An 18,799-nucleotide genomic window follows, 5' to 3' on the forward strand; every position below is an offset into this window, starting at 1 on the left:
CAGGCCTCACTGGCACGGGAGCGTGGCTGTGAGCCAGGGAGATAGAACACGGGAACACAGGATCCTCATGATTCTTGAGAGGGCCATACACACGCACACGTGCGCACACAAATGTGCACACAGAGCCCCACACACGTGCACACACGGCCCACATGCACACATGTGCACATGCATGCACGCACATGGACATGCCCATGCCCACACATACACACACACACACACACACACACAGACATGCATAGCCACACCCACACACATACCCACGAATATGGTGCACACAGCAGCACACACGCGCTCACGTACACAGTTGACCTAAGGGGTAGAGTCACCGCGGTGCCTGGCGGCAGGGGACCGCTAGCTCTAGCTAACAGTGAGATCAGAGAAGACTCACACACTAGAAAAGGCCAACAGAAGCCTCATTAACTGTAGTTTAAGCCTGGTAAGTGTTAGTCGACTCTTCAAGAAGCCTACAAGCCATTCCCCTGAGGCTTGTAGGAGAAACAAAGCAGCGAGGGGAAGTGATTTTCTCCACAAGCAAAGGCCTCAGTCTGCCACTCGTGTTGTTAAGGAGCATAAATCCCCATCAATAATCACACTGATCTTCACGTCACTTCTCAAAACATAAAATGCCTTTCAGCTCCTCACCTCATCTGACTTTCACAACAAGCTGTGAGTTACTGGGGTCATGAGGAAAGAAGCAAGGGGATCGGGAGACCTAGTCCCTGCCACCCACTTGCTGGTGGCTTAAGGGAGTGACTTGTCCTCAGGGCAAGTTTTGCCTTCATTTTACAAACCAGGAAGCTGAGGCCCAAGCAGGGTAAGTGACCTGTCCCTACCAACCAGCAATATCACGGCACAGACTGGAAAGAGTGAACACTTGAAGCAACAGCTTCTTCGTTACGGGGTCTGTTGTCCACGTAGAAATGATATCCGGGGGCACCTGGGGGGATCAGTCTGTGAAGCCTCTGCCTTCAGCTCAGGTCCCAATCCTGGGGTCCTGGGATCGAGCCCCACGTCGGGCTCCCTGCTCAGCGGGACCAGAGAGCTCTCCCTCTCCCTCTCCCTCTGCAGCTCCCCTTGCTTGTGCTCTCTCTTTCTCTCAAATAAATAAATAAAATCTTTAAGAAAGGAAGAAAGAAAAGAAAGAAAAAAAGAAAGAGAAAGAAAGAAGAAAAAAGAAAGAGAAAGAAGAAGGAAGGAAGGAAAGAAAGAGAAAGAAAGAAATGATATCCAAAGGCTGAGGTGGGCAGGACGTAGGACTCCTGAGGTGCAGAAGACAGGAAATCCATCACTGAAAAATCATTTTTATTGTTTTCTCCTTGTTATTTCTTCAGAGAAATGAATGTGTGAATGTCAATGCCTGTGGAATCAATATGGAGCAAAACAAGGGGGTGAGCATGACTCACACATGTGACTCCCCCGAACCCCAGGTCTGACAAATAACCTGAGGCCACCGAAGCATCACAGGCCCCACCTGCCAGTCACAGCTGGTAGTGAAGAAGTGTCTCATGCAGACCTACCCTCACCACTTCTAGGCACTTCGACGGGGCGAGAAGAGTAGAGGCCTAGAAGTGCGGAGTCCAGACGCCCAAAAGCGCCTCAGTTAAAATCATCTTTTCGTTGCTATCCCAAATCTACTGCTTGCAGGTTTGAAGCCATGCCTCCTAGCTCTGATGGGACACGACAAGCTGGTTTGTGCCTACAGAACCATTTCCTTCCTAAAGATTCCAATCACACCCTTTTCCACCTTGCTCTTTACCACCTGAAGAGCCCTTGGTGGAGGAGCCCCTCCCCTCAATACTTGTCTTCTCAAAGGACCGCCCCCCCAACTATGCTGAAGCCTGGGGGAGGGGCTTTCCCCAAAAGAAAAAGGAGGAACTGGAAGCAAAGCAAGAGTTTCACCACAGTGCTGGCCCAAGGGCTCTGCCAGCAGCCGAGCCCATGCAGGTGGGATGAGGTAGCCCCTGCTGTTCGCCCCCCCAGGGGAACATTCACATCATGGCCCCATTGTTGGGCAGCCCATCTGCCCACTGCCTGGCTTCCAGCTGTAATCTCCCTATCTTGAGTTTTATTTCTCCTGGATTTTTAGGGGGAGAGGTTCAAGACAAGGTAAAAAATTAGTGTGTATTTTTTTATCAAATATAGCCCTTTGGGAATTGTAGTGGGTGTGACTCAGCTTTACACTAGGAAGTCATAAAGTCTGCCACTGCTAACCTCATCCCATGCCATCCTCCATGGTGCAGAAGTACCAGTACGACATGATTCGGTGCTTACCCAGAGAAGGAAGAATCACTGATTCCCAAACCTCTCTGTACCACCTAACTGCTGCTTTCTGTGTAAACTCTGCTGTACTGGTTTCACTTGCTCCATTAACATTTATAGAATGTGATTTATGAACCTCAGAGAGTCTGATCCATTGCACTTTATACAACTGGATAAGCTGAAAGGAAAATGCACAGACTCATCTTGGCATTAAAAACAAAAAAGACGGTTGTCCCACTTATGCAACATCATGGTCAGATGATAATATGCAGAGGACGCACACTGGCCGAGGGGCTGGAGAGCAGGTGCACAGTCAGGATGGGCTCAGAAGCATGGTGAGGGTTGTGTCCGGAGAAATTGCATCCAGCTGTAGAAATGGAGGCCCAAATACAGCAGCCTAAGCAAAACAAAGTGTTCATTTTGTCACATACAAGAAATCAAAAGATACAAGGCACAGAGGGTGGTGATGTAGTTCCACAAAGTTGTCAAGAACCTAAGTTTCCTCGAACTTATGAACCAACCATTCTTACTCGGTGACTCCCGTTCTCAAAGTTACAAGATGACTGATGAGATCTAAACCATCATATCTGTTTTCAAAACTAGCAGAAAAGATAAAAAAAGACTAAGGACAAAAGATTATGCCCTGGCATTCTGTCCACTTTCAAGGAACCTTCCCAGAAGTCCCACCTAATGACTTTTGTTTATTTTTTTAAGATTTTTATTTTTTTATTTGACAGAAAGAGAAACAGAGCACAAGCAGGGGGAGCGGGAGAGGGAGAAGCAGATTCCCTGCTGAGCAGGGAGCCCGATGTGGGGCTTAATCCCAGGACCCCGGGATCATGACCTGAGCCGAAGGCAGACGCTTAACCAACTGAGCCACCCAGGCACCCACAACTTTTGCTTAAATACCATTGGCCAGACTTTGCTTGTAACCAAACATAAGGGCGATGAACCAGGGTTTACTTCGAGGCAGAATGGAAAAATAGATATTGAGGGGGCAAAAAGCAAATGCTTTCAGAGCAATCCACAATCTGTATAAAGTCAGTGAGCTGGGTTGTGAGATCTCAGCTGAGCTCAGCACACAGTGGACATGAAATCGAGATGGTGAGGGGTATGTACGGTGGGTGTGAGCTTAGCAGGACAGCGGGAAGCATGCAGAGTCAGGTGGGAGATTAACAAAGTGAAGAGTGGTACATAATCTGGGTGGGCTCAAGTGAGACAGCCAGGGGTATGTAAAGTTGGTGCGGGTTCAGAGAGTTAAAGTTAGTGTCCCTTTGGCCAGCACGGATGAACTTTCACGAAGCCTTTAGACCCATTTTGCAGCTTTTGAGAGCATCAGTCCGTAAGAACCACTTGCACAATTAAGGGAAGTGAGAAACGCCCTGCTGTCCTCGATGGAGGCCATGCCCACCCCGCGGGCTGTGTACACACTTTGTAATGAGGGTCTGCCTTCATCGGGACAGATGTCACATTTGTAGAGACAGGTGGTCCCTCTTGTCAGTCCCAAGCAGCCTCCACTTTGCTATCGTCCTTCTGTGGCCCAGCTTCCTCAGGTTAGCAGGCTTCATACATCACAGCAGGCAGGTTTATACACCTCGACCCAAAGCCAGAACTGCTAGCAAATTACCTTGACATGTTGATTGCTTGCCTTATCTCACCCTGGAGGCCTCCCCAGTCCGCCTTCACACCCTCAGAAACACTTCCAATTACTGCACTGGTTTATCAGGGATTGCTTTCCTGGTGTTCCCATTCTGCTCTCTACAACCTTGGTTGTCTGAGTGATAGATCTCTGAGTTGTTGCTGCATCCCTCTTAGACATGCCCCTGCTTATCTTTGCCTCTGTTCCTCGAGGATGGGTTTTATTGCCACGAAGACTCGGCTTGCACCCTCTGTTGTACCATCAGCACTAATGGTCACTCGAGCCACTCTTGTGCACCTATAGGTGGCCCCTGTAAGAGAGATTTCCAGAAGCAGAATGCCAAACATAATACTTCATCAGACTTCTTGATTTACACAATGGGAGGAAATCTTTACTTAGGATTTCAAAAGACAGTAGAGAATTTCAACATTAACCAGGAATAGTGCTCTGTTGTTGATCCAGCCAATGCCAAGTTGATGACGGGAAGGAACACTGGTGTGTCACAGGATTGCAAAGCACCATCCCAAATCCCTCCCAAGGCCAGCATTCCCAGCCACCCCCTAAGTCCCTGCAGCTCAAACACTGCTACGCCTATAGTCAAGTATGACATTGTAGAGTTCAACAACTTTGAGAGCCACACCTGAAATTGCTTGATTTGGGTTAGGACTGTGGTTCATGACATGCCCTTAAAATCATCATAGACTCTAAGAGTTGGCATTGACTCATTGACTTATCTGCCATAAAGTCATACATTTAGAAATAAGCTCAACGTGAGTTCTTAAGAACAGTGGTCTGAAAGAATCAATATTTGAGGACCCACCTTATTATTTTTAAGATTTTATTTATTTATTTGAGAGAGAGAGAGAGAAAGTGAGAGCACGAGCTGGGAGAGGGGCAGAGAGAAGCGGACTCCCCACTGGGCAGGGAGCCCGATGATCCCAGGACCCCGGGATTGTGACCTGAGCAGAAGGCAGACAGTTAACTGACCGAGCCACCCAGGGACCCCAAGGACCCATCCTACCTTAATTTGCATATGCCTAATGTATTCCCAGAAAATGGTTAATAGTTGATCCAGTCTCCTTTGCCGAAGAAATTATCCATGGTTATATATTCTCGACAAACCTGTGAGACAAAGTGCCGGAGCTCTGCTGGGAATCAGATATTGAGTTTTGTTTTGATTTGGGTTAGTTATCTTGGATGGGAAATTCCCCTTCCTTTGATAATACCCTATTAAGTAAGTTGGGATTTCACACAGGTAAAGTTACGTCAAAAATCTAGACTCTGTGGGGAAACTGACTTTTAGAATGTTTTGTTCACTTTTAGAATGAGGAAGAAGCAATCAAAATTATCATTCATGAACCCACATCACAGGAACATGTCTGGTCTTCTTTGGAGAGGTGAGCTGACCCCAATTTCAGGCCACCACAGGAACTCAGTATAAATTTCCAACACTATGTTATAATTTATAGAAGCCTAGCTAACTCAACAACTGGCAAGAATAACAATTATTGCTCCTTGGTTACAAAATATTTCTTTTGTTCGAGCATTCTTTGAACTCTCATTCCGTATAAAACAGCTTCATCATCAAAGAGGCCATGAGAATTTTGCCAGTTGCTAGATGGTAACATGAGGTTGTTGACCGTTCCATGGTCCTCTTGTTTACTTGGCTGCTCAATGAAATGGAATCTCCCTATTGGTCAGGACTGCTGCTCATGAGGGGTCCTGAGCCAGGGTGGGAAGCCAGGCAGAAAAATAGAACAAATCTGGGAATTACAGGTAGGGGTTGGAAATGGGGAAAGCCAACAGGGCTCAGAAGCCAAATGAACAGTCAGGAATCAGATACCTCTCAGGAGTCAAGATTAACCTCTCAGGATGTTAAAGACCCAGCCAGCAGTTAGGAACCAGGAAACCCACAGGTACCAGAACCCGGCAACATCAGATTTGGAGTCATCATCACAATGGGTTTGACACTGAGGTACCTGCTCTCAGCGGGAGAGGCTCTTCCTCCAGTTCTGTGGGGGCAATCTAGGATGTGACCCTTCTGGGTAGTGCAGGTAGAAGCAGAGGGTCCGTGTGAGAAGGGATGGAGTCGAATGACAGAGGCACATGTGTGGAATCACACTGAAAGGCACAACATAACATTTCAGTGTGGTGCTTGGGGACGGTCAAAACTGCTAGCCGGTACTTAGACACTTATGTCGTGTCAGAATTGGGGGGCACACTGGCCAGGAATAGCCATGAGGGGTCAGGGGAAAAAAATGGAAATGGAGAAATTTCACTTTGACACTGTCCCAACTCCCTCTCTGTCAGTTCCATATCTCCACCTTCTGGCACACTTCCTTGCTGGTTCTCCAGTGCCAAGCAATCCCAGGCTGCCCATCTGTGGTCCACATTCTTCTTCGGAGGCATGGCACTCATATCTCTCCATTCCTCAAAGTTGTCCAAGTTTAAAAAAAAAAAAGGTGCTTTTTTTTTTTTAATTTAGAAGGCTTGTCACAGATGCTAAGAGGAAAGCAGGTGCACCAGAGAAAGTCTAAAGGAGATATAAATGATGAATATGCTTTGTGCTCCTGAAGGTATTAGTACTTGAAGGGAAGAACTAATTAATACAAAAGAGCCTCTAGAGCTCTGCCCCCCAGCACTCTAGATGAATAGGGGTTAAAAAAAAGTCTCTCTTCTAAAAAAGAAATCCTTAAGCATATGACTTGAGTTACAGCTTTTTAAAAAGTTGTTGGTTTTCCTTCACAAGAGAAAAAAAATCAAGGCTTCTAAGGACGCTGTCTGAAAGGGATAACTGATTTGTCTCCCTTATCTCCCTTTTAATCAAATATAGTTCTAGGAATAAACACAGACAACTTGAATTTTAATGGTTTCCCAAAAATGATACTTGGCCATATTAAAAAAAAAAAGCAGACATTCTGTTTTCTAGGACAAGAGATAAATTATTACAGAGGCCACACAGCACAGCAGAGAAAGCTCCTATTTTCCCTCCAAGCCCCTCCTCATCCCTAGCTCATCTCCTCACAGAGACAACACTTGCAGAGTCCTTCTGAAGATTACAAATCAGGTATGTGAAGTCAATAAACAGACCCGGCACACTGATGAATACCAGCCATTGTTGAATGAGCTCGCTTACCTAAGGGACGCCCAACTGCCTCTCCTTGTAAACGCATTTCTACCTCATCCAAGGAGAGAGCGTGGCAGGAAGAGTGTTCAGGGGAAGCAGGAGAAATTCCTGCATAAGATCCAGAAAACTGGGGAACAGTCTCAGCTTGCACCAGTTGGCTGTGTGAGTCTCCGCAAGACATTTGTGCCCTCTGGGCCTCTGATTGCTCATCTGAAAAAAGAAGGATTTGAACTACACGATAACTTTGGTCACTTCTGGATCCGGGGATCTCTTATACCAATTCATGACCTTCCCAGGCAGAAGGAAGGCTGGTAAAAGGCTGCCCCTTTTAGACGGTTGCTCAGATGGTCAGATGTTTGCCCAATGTACCTCTGCGGTCATCCTTCCACCTGTGGTTCCCAGACCTGACTCACCTCTTCAGACCCTGCTCAAGAGCACAAATGGTCTTCGACCCTCAAGACCAGATGGAAACCCCTCCACTGATACTGCCCTGAGATTTAGGATAAGATGCTTAAATTATCCAGTCCTCAGTTTTCTCCTCTGCAAAAGTAGCAGAGTAATCTTCACCTCATTGAGCTGTGATTAGGATTAGATGAGACACCAAATAGGAAAATGATTTATAGGGTGGATGGCACAGTGCAAAGCGAATATAGCAGCTGCGATTATGGGTGGTTTAACACCATTGGAAGCACTCTGTGGGAAGGACCCCAAGAGGTTGGATTCCGAGTCTGGACACTGGCAGGGTCCTGCCCTTTGGGGGTTATGTGTGCCCAGAAGAATCTGGCAGAATGGCATTGGATTTTGCTGTAATCAGACATTGTTTTTTTTGTTATCCTAACCAAGAAAGGAAGTTTGTTTAAACTTTCACTTGTAGGCAAGGGGAAGGATCTTGTTTTAATGGCCCGGAAAAAGTTTTCACACCATTAACAATATCCTACCCATCTGACCTGGGGTTTTCCTATTTCAAGAGGCAATTGTGGACTTTCAGGAAAACCACCTATTACTAGTTGTAACCAATCAATCAAGCACAGGAAGGAACTGCAGAGCTGTCCCCACAAAGCCCCACTCTTCAGCTCTGCTGGGCGTCCTGGCAACAGAACACAAGGCTCCCATAGTCACAAGGAGGCTACAAGAAAGAAAAGACACTCAGAAGCAGGTGAGCACACTGCTGGGCTCCGCAGACGTGTCCTGAGATGTTCTCTGTTTGCAGGGCTGCTCAAGGCGGTAGAATCTCTTCCAGCATTCTCTCCACATTGAAGCCAAAGTGCTATTTGTTGATAAAAGGTTTTAAGCAGTTACCTCAGAAGATAGCCCCATGTGTTGGGTTTTCTGAGCAGTCAGCTCTGTGGAAGCCTTAATTAGCATCTGTCTCTCTCTCTGAGTCCATCCCATCCACATGTGCAGGTCACATGCCCTTGGACAGAGCTGGTTTCATAAACAGAAGAGTAAGCAAGTACTTGCATAGTATAATTTGGGACATGTCACAATCTCTGCTGCTCAAAATATCTTCCTGGCCAAATGCCACAGTGCCCAGCATTCCCAGCATGAAACCCACTGCGGCTAGTCCTGCCTGCCCTTCATCCTGTCCCTGGGTGTCTACACAGATGAGTCACAGCACCCCATCCAGGCCTGGCCCAGTAGCACTCTTTCGTGAGGCATCCCATGATCCTCCATTCGCAAGTGATCCCTGACTATTCTGAATTCGTGCATCGTTTATGATACATATGACTTCATGTTTACACATGTGTACTATTTCCCACTGGGCACAATCTTGAGGGTCAGTCCCTCATCGAGGTCTTATTTACCTTGGTACCACTGTCCCATCCCCAGAGTGGGCCCCTTGTAAGGAACCAGTATCTGACCCACGGACACCATGTGGGTGAGTGGGTGGTAAGCCAGCTTCACCTGGGCTGAGTTTTTGTTGTCCACCAGCTCCACATACCCCTCAACTGTCACTCTGCTTCTCAGAGTTTCATTTCCTTCCTATGAACTAAGGCCACCTGAGAGTGATAAAATGCCAGAGTTCTCCCAGCCATCGTCACTAACCCACTGGCTGAGTTTACAGCACACATCGGTTCAGCAAATGCTCAACATGACCCGCATCCATTGTTGGAAGTAGCTTGACAATGTCCACACTGCAGTGAAGTTTTTAAAAAGAAAAAAAGGTAAAGAGAATAATAAGATGAGGCCAAAGGAAGAGTAAACACACAGAAATAAATTCTCTATAGTCCTATTGAGTTATAAAGGTGGGGCAAGAATTCACCTTTGAGCTTCCCAGCAACCAAAGCAAAAAGATATGAAAGTAAAAGTACATTAGTTGTCCAAGAAAGGGCAACTCTTCCTGATATTAAGATCTAAGAGAAAATGATGTAGTAGCCATTGCCCAAAAATGAATACACCAGAGAGTTTCATAGAATGGTTTCCTGCTGAGGGGAAGAATGAAGGGGGGGAAATCGGAGGGGGAGACGAACCATGAGAGACAATGGACTCTGAAAAACAAACTGAGGGTTCTAGAGGGGAGAGGGGTGGGGGGATGGGTTAGCCTGGTGATGGGTATTAAAGAGGGCACGTTCTGCGTGGAGCACTGGGTGTTATGCACAAACAATGAATCATGGAACACTACATCAAAAACTAATGATGTAATGTATGGTGATTAACACAAAAATAAAAAATTTAAAGAAAAAAAGAAGAATGGTCTCCTGCTTCATCCTTGCATACAAGAATGTTCCGGTGATCTAGTGCTCTACCACGACCCCAAAATCATGGTTTCAAATGATAGCAATCCTTTAGTATTATCTCACTGGGGACTACCTGGGCTCAGCCAAGCAGTTCTGGCTCAAGTTCTCTTACAGAGCTGCAATCAGACAGTGGCTGGGTCTGGAATCATCTGGAGCCTAAGAAGTAGCTGGAGGCTAGAACAGCCAGGCCCCTTCGGATACCTGTAGGTGCTCTCTGCACGAGACTTCAGCATGGGAGTCTTAGAGCAGCCAGAGTTCTTACGTGGAAGCTCAGGTGGAAAGGGAGAGGGCCAGGCAGGCTTTCCCACCTCTCTGGAGCCGTCTCGAAACTCACATGGCATCACTTCTTCCGCAATCTGTTTACCAGATGCAAGTCACTAGGGCCAACCCACACTCAAGGGCAGGGAGATGAGCCTCCATAGTTCGATGGAAGATTGTCCAAGAATATGAGAATATGTTTTAAAGCCACCATAAATTACACAATAGAAATCTGCAACCCAATAAATGCTCTTCTTTTGAAAGCCAAAGAAGAGATAGTCTGACTTAATCAAGGGATTAAAATCTACCATATCTAGGGTTGTGCTGCCCAATATGGCAGGTAACCACTGGCATGCACGGCTATTTCAAATTATTTAAGATAAAACAAAAAAGTATAAATGCTATTCTTCAGTCTTAATAGCCACATTTCAAATATTCAGTAACCACCGGTGGCTAATGCTATCATACTTTATAGCACATTTATAGAGCATTCCCATTATTGTAGAAAGTTCTATTGGCCATTACTGATCTGGAATAATGAGAGGACTGTATATCCTTTAGCTGTCATGCTCATGCTTCTTATTAAAGCACTGGTAGGCATTGGGTAGCAGAAATGTCTGAATTTCAACATTTTACAAGAGTATGAACTGCATGAAATCTGTATTGTTAATGAAGGAGATGCCCATAGAGCTTGAAAATCAATAGGATGAAAGATAGCTTCACTTTCCTTAAAGTAACTGAAGGCCCCTAACCAAGACCCAGATTGCTGGCCACCCCACCTCCATGTGAGGGTTTCCAGAAACTGTCTCCTACAAACAGTTAAGAAAGAAAGATAAAATCTAAGCTAAAAAGTAAATCTCCTCACTCCTTCATTCAACCAGTGTTTACTGAGCAGGCATGGATGCTACTCTGTATTCTTGAGAACATTTCCAAAATAGATTTTACTAATCTCCTAGGCCCCACAAACAAACAAACAAATGTCAATAATGCACCCAAGAAATATCTACTTTAAAATGGCATAATTTTCTCATGAAGCCACCAGAGACAAATGGTTGCAAAATATACCCTTTAGTAGCTGAAAGAGTCAGCCAGCTATATATAATCATCAGCTACAAGCCAATTAAATTGAAAATACTATCTGCCAAAAATGATGATTTGGGATTTAGAAAAGTCCAAGTCAAGCCACTCTGTTTTCCAGTAAGACAGAGAGGCCATTTCTGGTTAGTGACAATAAAATTATTTCACCAGCATAGAGAATAGTTATTTTTATACTTTTCATAATAGGGGCATGTGCAGCTAGATCATACATAAATTGTTGCAAATCATTAAGAAATGAATTAAAAAGAAGCACTGGAGGAAGCAGAAGCAGAACACTGTCCCATTTTTTAAAGACTGGAATTACTATCTGATCTGTTAGGAGACCATTCTCATGAAGGCTTTCCATGGTCTAAAGCTCAGGTTGAATGGAAGCATTAGTTACTGGATCCTGAATCCCAGCTGTGCTGAATGTCTTCTGTCTGGCCTCCTCATCCCCTATGCACACCTCCGCCCCCTGCTCTGTGCCCCAGGAGACTGGCCCTGTGGACTGCATAAGTAGGCTCCCTTGCCCCTTTGTTTCTGAAACTCAGCCAATGGATGGCATTAGCAAGAGATTAGAGGATGGGAAGATAGAAAGGCTAAGCTCTCTGTGCCCCCAGCTCCCTCCCTGCCAGGCCACCATGGGTTGCCTCTATTCCCCAAGCAAAGGCTACAGTTCTTGTCTCCATAGAGTTGCCCTCTCCAATGCCAGGATTCTTCAGCCCTGGGAGCTGCGATGGCTCCCAAGGTCCTATACGAAAACTTGTAGGCTTTTCTCAACCTCATTTTTACCTTTGTGTATAATTCCTTTTATTAATCTCTCTTCAGTTTTTCAGTCTGTGTGGGCTGTTTCTAACAAGCCCTGATGCTAGCCCATTACTAGCTTTATGTACAGAGACCAAAGCAAGATCGATTCATTTATAAGATATCTTAAAGCTACTCCTGACAAATTTTTCCAACACATAATAGTGTAACACGGTTAATGATGAAATATCATACCTAAGTCCAACCTGTTCCTCACAGAAAATATCAGTCAGAAAAAAATCTAAGAAATCCAGAAGTATAATTTATGAAACCCAAAACCAACACAACATTTAAGGAAGAGTCCACCAAAATAATGGTTCTATGATTTGATGGAACAATACTGTCCTTTTAAAAAAAGCAGGGCAAGGAAGACTTCAACCAGATAAAATTAATAAGAGTAAACAAATCAGCTCTCACTTGGAGCAGAACTTGAGCAGTTCTGGTTGTGAGAAGTCTTCAGAAGGCACTTTGTAATCAACAGGACTTACATGAGGAAGAAAAACCAGAATCTAATCAGTGAAGAGATTTGTTCTCCCAAAGAGAAGTGCAGTCATCCTTGACTTAAAGACAGTGCACCTGAAACTAATATAACATTTACGTTAACTATACTGGAATTAAAATAAAAGACTTTTTAAAAAGGGCATTGCAGTTGCCCTATCCTCCACCACCATGGTGCAGGGAATGAAAGTCAGGCAGATCTGCTTTCCCATCTCTCCAAATCAAAATCTTCTATAAGTAGAGAAAGTGATATCTTCAATGTAGGGTAGGCATGAGGATTAAATAGAAAAATGCATGTAAAATACCAAGTACAATCTTTAATACATTAAAGTTTGTTCAACGAATGGAAATCCAAAAAGGAAACCAAAGAGTTATACCCAACACCAGTCTGAAAATCAGCACGATCAGGAAAAAAAGATGGGAAGGAAGAGGCTGATGAAGTATCCCTGGTCTACCGTGGGTCATGTACATCTTGAGGACCTTCATAATAGATGGATTCCCTTCCCAAAGAGACCATAAGGAATAGTCACCTAAGGGAATTTTCTCGTAATCTGCCCTGGAAGAGCTTCAACATTTTTCTTCTTCCACCATCTTGTGTTTTGAGGTTAATTGACACTTTTTCCCCACTGCACTATGGTGGTCATTTCTTGCTGTCACAAACTATCCTGGAGGCCAGCAGAGGTGAAAGGGGAACTAGACTGAACTAGACAACTATTGGCAACCATGGTGCCCTTCCAGTTGGCCAGGAGTTCCCCTGGCACCTTATTCCAGAAATGTCCTGAATATGTGCCCAACTGCATCCTCTGCTTGGCTTTTTGGGACCATCTCATCTGAGTGGTGAAACATTGCCTTTGCCTGGGTTGGCCACATCCCAGAAGTAAGATCATCATTTTCTTACAGAAGGATTACCTTCCTTTGTATGTCATGGGTTAAGTCAGAGACACGTTACTGACTCTACTTCTAGATGGAATTCATATTTTGACAGCAATTTATAAGACAAGGAGGTACTTCAGCAGGACCCCAAGGAAGTGGGGCTGAGGACAAAGTATTTTGATAAGTGAGAGGAAGAGTGTTCCAGGGACTGAACCAATGCACTATGTTGAGAAGACTAAGGAAATCACATATGAGAGAATCCTAACGCCAATTCAGAAATTCTCCTCTATCCCTGGAGTTGGCTAACAGATCCCCAATTCTGCAATCATGGCCCAGTTTTCCCAGCTTTCCTCCTCCTGGATTTGTCATTCCATGATCCTCAAGGACAAGGTCCCAGTGGACTCCTCAATGAAATGCTGTTTGGTGAACAAAGCAAACTCAAGAAGAGATCAACATGCAGTGCACACCTGCCATGTGCAAGGCATTACACAGCACATTTCTATATATGTTATCATAATTAATCCTGATAGTAATCTCATAAATAGACAATGTAATTCCTATTTCACAAGCACAGAAGCAAAGACTCAAAAGTTCAGTAACCTTCCCAAAGTTAACTTGCAGAACTACCATGGCACTGGGTCTCCCTGTTTCCTAGCCCATTCTCTTTCCCTTCTGCTCCATGTTCATCAAGGATTCCATCCCATTATTCAGCATCTTTTCCTGCAGCTGAAACTTTTAACATCTATCCTCGCTCCATCATCAGTCCTTCATTCTGTACACAATGCTGCAAATGACTTTCAGAAAGTCATATATCCCAAGTATACAGCCTCCTCCTATTCTACAATTTACCTGATGTAACTGGGTGCTTAATAAGGGACACCTGTATCATTCATCTATTGCCGCATGGTAAACCATCCCAAAGTTAGAGGCTTAAAACAACGATATATTATATCTCATGTTGCTGTGAGTCATTTGGGCCATTCTCCATTGGTCTTGCCTGAAGCACCCACCCCCCCATAAAGCCATATTTAGCTGAAGCATTAGCCAGGTACAGGGCTAAACTAGGACTGTTTGGGGTGACAGGGCCTCTCTCCCCATGTGGTATTTCAGCAGACTTCCTCACAGCATGGTTGTCTCAGGGCAGCTTCCAAGAGGACAAAGCCAGAGTGAAAGCAGTTTTCAAGCCTCTGCTTGTATCACAGGTGCTGATGTCCCATTGACCAGAGTAAATCTTGTAGCCATGGCCAGAGTCATTGTGGGAGGAGGCTACTCAAAGCATTGATACCACAAGGTGTAATTCATTGAGGGTTATTACTTTAACAATGTTACCACAGTCCCCTTGTGGCCCAATGATTCACATTTCTTCCATTTGAAAAATGCACTACCCCTCTCAAACCACCAAAGATCTCATCCAGTCATTGTGCCAAACTTCCAGTCCAGGACCTCCTGATCTGTCTCGGGTCCAGATGTGGGCTGAGGCTGCTGAGGTGAATTTCATCATGCAGCTTCTCGGGTGTGGCTTTTCATCATTCAGGACCCATGGACTAAAAAAATGTTATCTGCTCCAGACATATTGAGCATACAATTTTGAGAGGACATGCCCAATAGATACTCCCACTTTAAAGAGGGAGGAACGTAGCCACATAGCTGTCATTGGTCCATAGCGATTTTGAAATCCAGCTGGACAAAAGTTGCAGGGCCTCCAACTCTGAGTGCAGGAAATGGTTCTTGCACAGAGCTGGCTTTACTCCCTGGAGGTGCCTGGCCCTGCCCTTCTGAAATGGTCTTCCTTTGCAAAAACAAATAGCCGATGTGTGCCGCTAAGTGATTTTTCTCTGCTTGCTTCCTGCACCATTTAGTCTAAGCTGGTCACATTCTCTTATAAACCTTGTGGACTTTCTACATACCAGGCTATGGTCGATTTCATTACACAAAAGCTATACCAACAGTTATTTTTGAGACATGCCTCTACTTTGGTCAGCATGTCAAGGAGCTATGAAAAAAGTGCCCTTAAAATTCTTAGAAGCCCTTTTGTATAGCTAAGAGAATCCAGTAGATACCATTTGAGATCTTTCTGTCGTCCTCACAAAGTCTTACAGCCACTCTTGGTTAGATCTGGATCCTGAGGTCCTTTCTTATTTTGAGAATCTTTTGCCAATTGGAGAGACTGGAAATGTAAAGTGGTTTTCTTTCCCAGCCCAGCATACCCCTGGACCCTGCATGTCAACTTAAATTCTGCTTCCGAACAGAGCAATTCTTTCTGGAGTGCATCCCTCTCTCCTCATACCCTATTAAATACAACTTTTTAAGGTAATTGACCCCTCCAGCATCCCAGATGGAAACCTTAAGCCAAACCCACAACTTCATTAGGTGCATTTTCTATCTTCCAGGTCCTTGGAGGGGGCAGTGCTGCCAGCTGGGGCTCTGCTATGTGATATGGGTTGCCCGGGATCCCTCCAGTCTCAGCCTCCTCTCGGGTCTCCGGGCTCCACCAGAAGTCGGCTTGCTGCCCCCACAGCCTCTGCCAGCCTCTCAGTCCCAGAGCCACTGCCACATAATATAAGATTTTATTACAGCAACATGTCATTTCTGGGTATCTCTGTGTAATAAATCTCCCCAAAACTTAGTGACCTAATCATTTGTTACTTGTCATGATTCTGTGAGTTAGCTGGGTCACTCTTCGGCAGGGCATGTCTTGGATCACTTGTGCAGCTGCATTCGCCTGAGGAACCCTTGGGGACTGGACTCAACGGCCCTTTCCTGTTGCATGGTATTGACTTCTGGGCTTCCTCATAGCCCAGTGATCTCAGGGTTCCTGGAGGACAAGGTTCACTGAGGGTGCAAGTGTTTTTTAAGCCTCCACCTCCATCACATCTGTGTGTGTCTCGTTGGCCAAACAAGTCATGAGGCTGAGCCCAGCATCATCGTGGAAGAGGACTCTGTAAGGGTGTGGCTACTGGGAGGTGCAATTCGCTGGGGTTGTCGCTGTAACAAACTCCCGCAGCACCAAAATATAAGTTTTGTGGTTTTTTTCCCTGTATCTTCATTCAAGTATATAGCCCAATACCTTGTGCACTTGGGTATCTTCGGTATACACATCTGTGTAACCCAAAATGAAGAGGCACAGGATTTTGGAAATGCAAGGACCAAAAAGACTAAAAGCTACTATAGCTTTGGCGATCCAAAGCACTATAAAACAAAGGTAACCATTACAAAAACCTTTTCCCCACCAACTTTCCAAAGTTCTTGTGAACCGGGTATCTTTTCTCGTTGAAGGTCTTTAGGATATCACGAATTGCAAATGAATAGCTCTAACACATCAACCTTGTTTCTGTTATGGTCAGAGGCAATTCTAGAAATAAATTCTATGTGATTTGAGAAACCCCTGATCCTAAATAACCGTTTGAACATCTGAACAATCACATAATGTCTATCCCTCAGTATTTGCACAAGAGAAAAAGAATTGAATAGAATTACTGGCATTTCAAAGCCAGTATTTGAATTTTGCTAAGATCAGACACGAGACTTGATTTGTCTTTCTCATTTGAGGAAAAGGTATACTTAGTTTTTCACTAAAATAAAGAGAATCATGAATGTGTTTTAATGGCCTCAAAGACTCTCTTTACATGAATCATTTTCTCCAGAAGAGGTTGGGGTTTTTCATCAGTAGTGGGTAATGATGAACACATTTTGAAACTGTCTCTTGATTAATGATGTCTTGCCTTCAAGGATTGATAGGCCATAAAACTCTGTGCTAAAAGACACTTTCTTGCTTTGCTACCAATTGTGATTCTAAGGATCCGGGTATGTTTGCTCCGTTTTTCGCCTATGAAGCAGAGCATCCCTTCCAAGGGCAACAAGGGGATTCACTGAGAGCTGGACTGCGCATGCGGTGGCTTTCTGTTCTGTTTGTTTGCTTCCTTGTTATACAATTAACTTTCTGCCCCAATTTCCAGCTGTCAAATGGCAAATGATGTTCTGACCGCCATCCGGGGGAGAGGGGGACAACAGGAAGAGTTCCCAAGCCTGTTCTTTGGGACCAGATGGGGTCACTAACACACTGCAAGCCGAGGGCAGGGGTAATGGACATCACAGTTGCTCTCTCACTGAGATGCCTACTACCAATTAGTCCCGATAAGTACCTGGAGCCTCCTTTGATGATGATGATAACCAGAGCCAGCCTTTATTGATCTCTCGCTGTGCTGAGCACTGTTCAAAGCACTTCACATGGATTAACGCATTTAATCCTCACCATCCTGTGAGGTAGGTGCTATGATTATCTCCAATTGATAGAGGACGGCACTGAGGGGTAAAGCAATTTGTTTATTTAGCTCTAAAAGGCAGAGCTAGGATTTGAACCCACCACCAGCTCTGTTCCTTCAAAGATACTAGTCTTGTGAATAGAATTCAAAATTCCTTCCTGCGTCTATGACCTTGGGGACTGTATCTTCAGCAGCAAGTCACTGACATTTGTACACATGGAATATTAGCAGGCCTTTCTGAGGATTCACACAAATGGTTAACAGAAAGGCAATTACAGAAGCTCTGGCCGGTCCCATTAGGCCGTGAACCTCAGGCTAGGTCCTGTTCTCTTGGACTGTCTGGACACCTACATTCTCCTGGAACTCGGATGGAGCCGCTACCCAGAGCTGGGACCCTGGTGCCATCCACCCTCCTCAACCACCACCACTGTGGCCCCCCCCAACCAGTCAATCCCAACGTGTTTCCTGAGGACCTACTATATGCCAGGCCCCAGAGCAAGCACAGGAGATAGACCTACATACTGGCAGCTTTCGGCCCCCAACAGCCCTGACGCCCAATTGGAGAAACATGATTAATTTGGGGAAATACCAACCTGGAAGTAATGAGAGGGGATGTTTTTAAAAGAGTCAAACTAAACCACCTTTATGATCCCTTCCAACCCCACCCCCATTCTGCTGATTTCTAAGGCAAGCATTTATTAGTTTGATTTCAACACACACACTTGTACCTGTAATTACTATATAATGTCTGTTTACTTTTTTAAATGAAAATGAATTTAAATTAATCTTGTTTTGTGAATTTCAAGGCACCCCCTGAGATAAATGAAGACACTCCAGGGTGTCATCAAACCAGTGCTGGGAATCCTTGCTCTAAAAAGTAGAGAACCAAGCTCATTAAACCTTCAAGGAGCCAGAGGGGAGAAATGTATATAGATATACAGATTGAGCACAGTAAAGAGGGAGTTTTATATGTCTATTACTCACTTATATACACATACACACACAAATACCTATGAAAGGTGGTGCACCAAAATGTGGTTATCTTTAGAGAAACCATCTGTTGTAAATTTAACACCAATGCCCCCTCATTATTAAAGCCTCCGCACCACAGAAGAGATTTTGGGAACAACATTTCCAAAAGCGGGAAGAGGCTGTTATTTTCCAGAGTTGGACAAATGCGTAGAGAGGTTCCACACAGCATCCCGGTGAATCTCTTGACACTCCCCACATGAGTGCTGTGGACCGAGATAACTGGTGGGAA

The 18,799-nt window shown here is 44.9% G+C and overlaps 1 long non-coding RNA gene across 1 annotated transcript; it reads right to left on the bottom strand.

Annotated features, from left to right (window-relative positions):
* Positions 1-2,406: 2,406 nt before the first annotated feature.
* On the bottom strand, positions 2,407-4,203 carry LOC141371704 (uncharacterized). The gene is made up of 2 exons (XR_012376864.1): positions 3,694-4,203; positions 2,407-2,659 (listed from the first exon to the last, which is right to left on the bottom strand). It is a non-coding gene; the product is annotated as an uncharacterized lncRNA (long non-coding RNA).
* Between the last annotated feature and the right edge of the window lie 14,596 nt (positions 4,204-18,799).

The sequence above is a fragment of the Callorhinus ursinus genome, unplaced genomic scaffold, assembly GCF_003265705.2.
Source record: "Callorhinus ursinus isolate GAN/ISIS: 27379988/994484 unplaced genomic scaffold, GSC_fseal_2.0 scaffold88, whole genome shotgun sequence".
NCBI classification, from domain to species: Eukaryota; Metazoa; Chordata; class Mammalia; order Carnivora; family Otariidae; genus Callorhinus; species Callorhinus ursinus.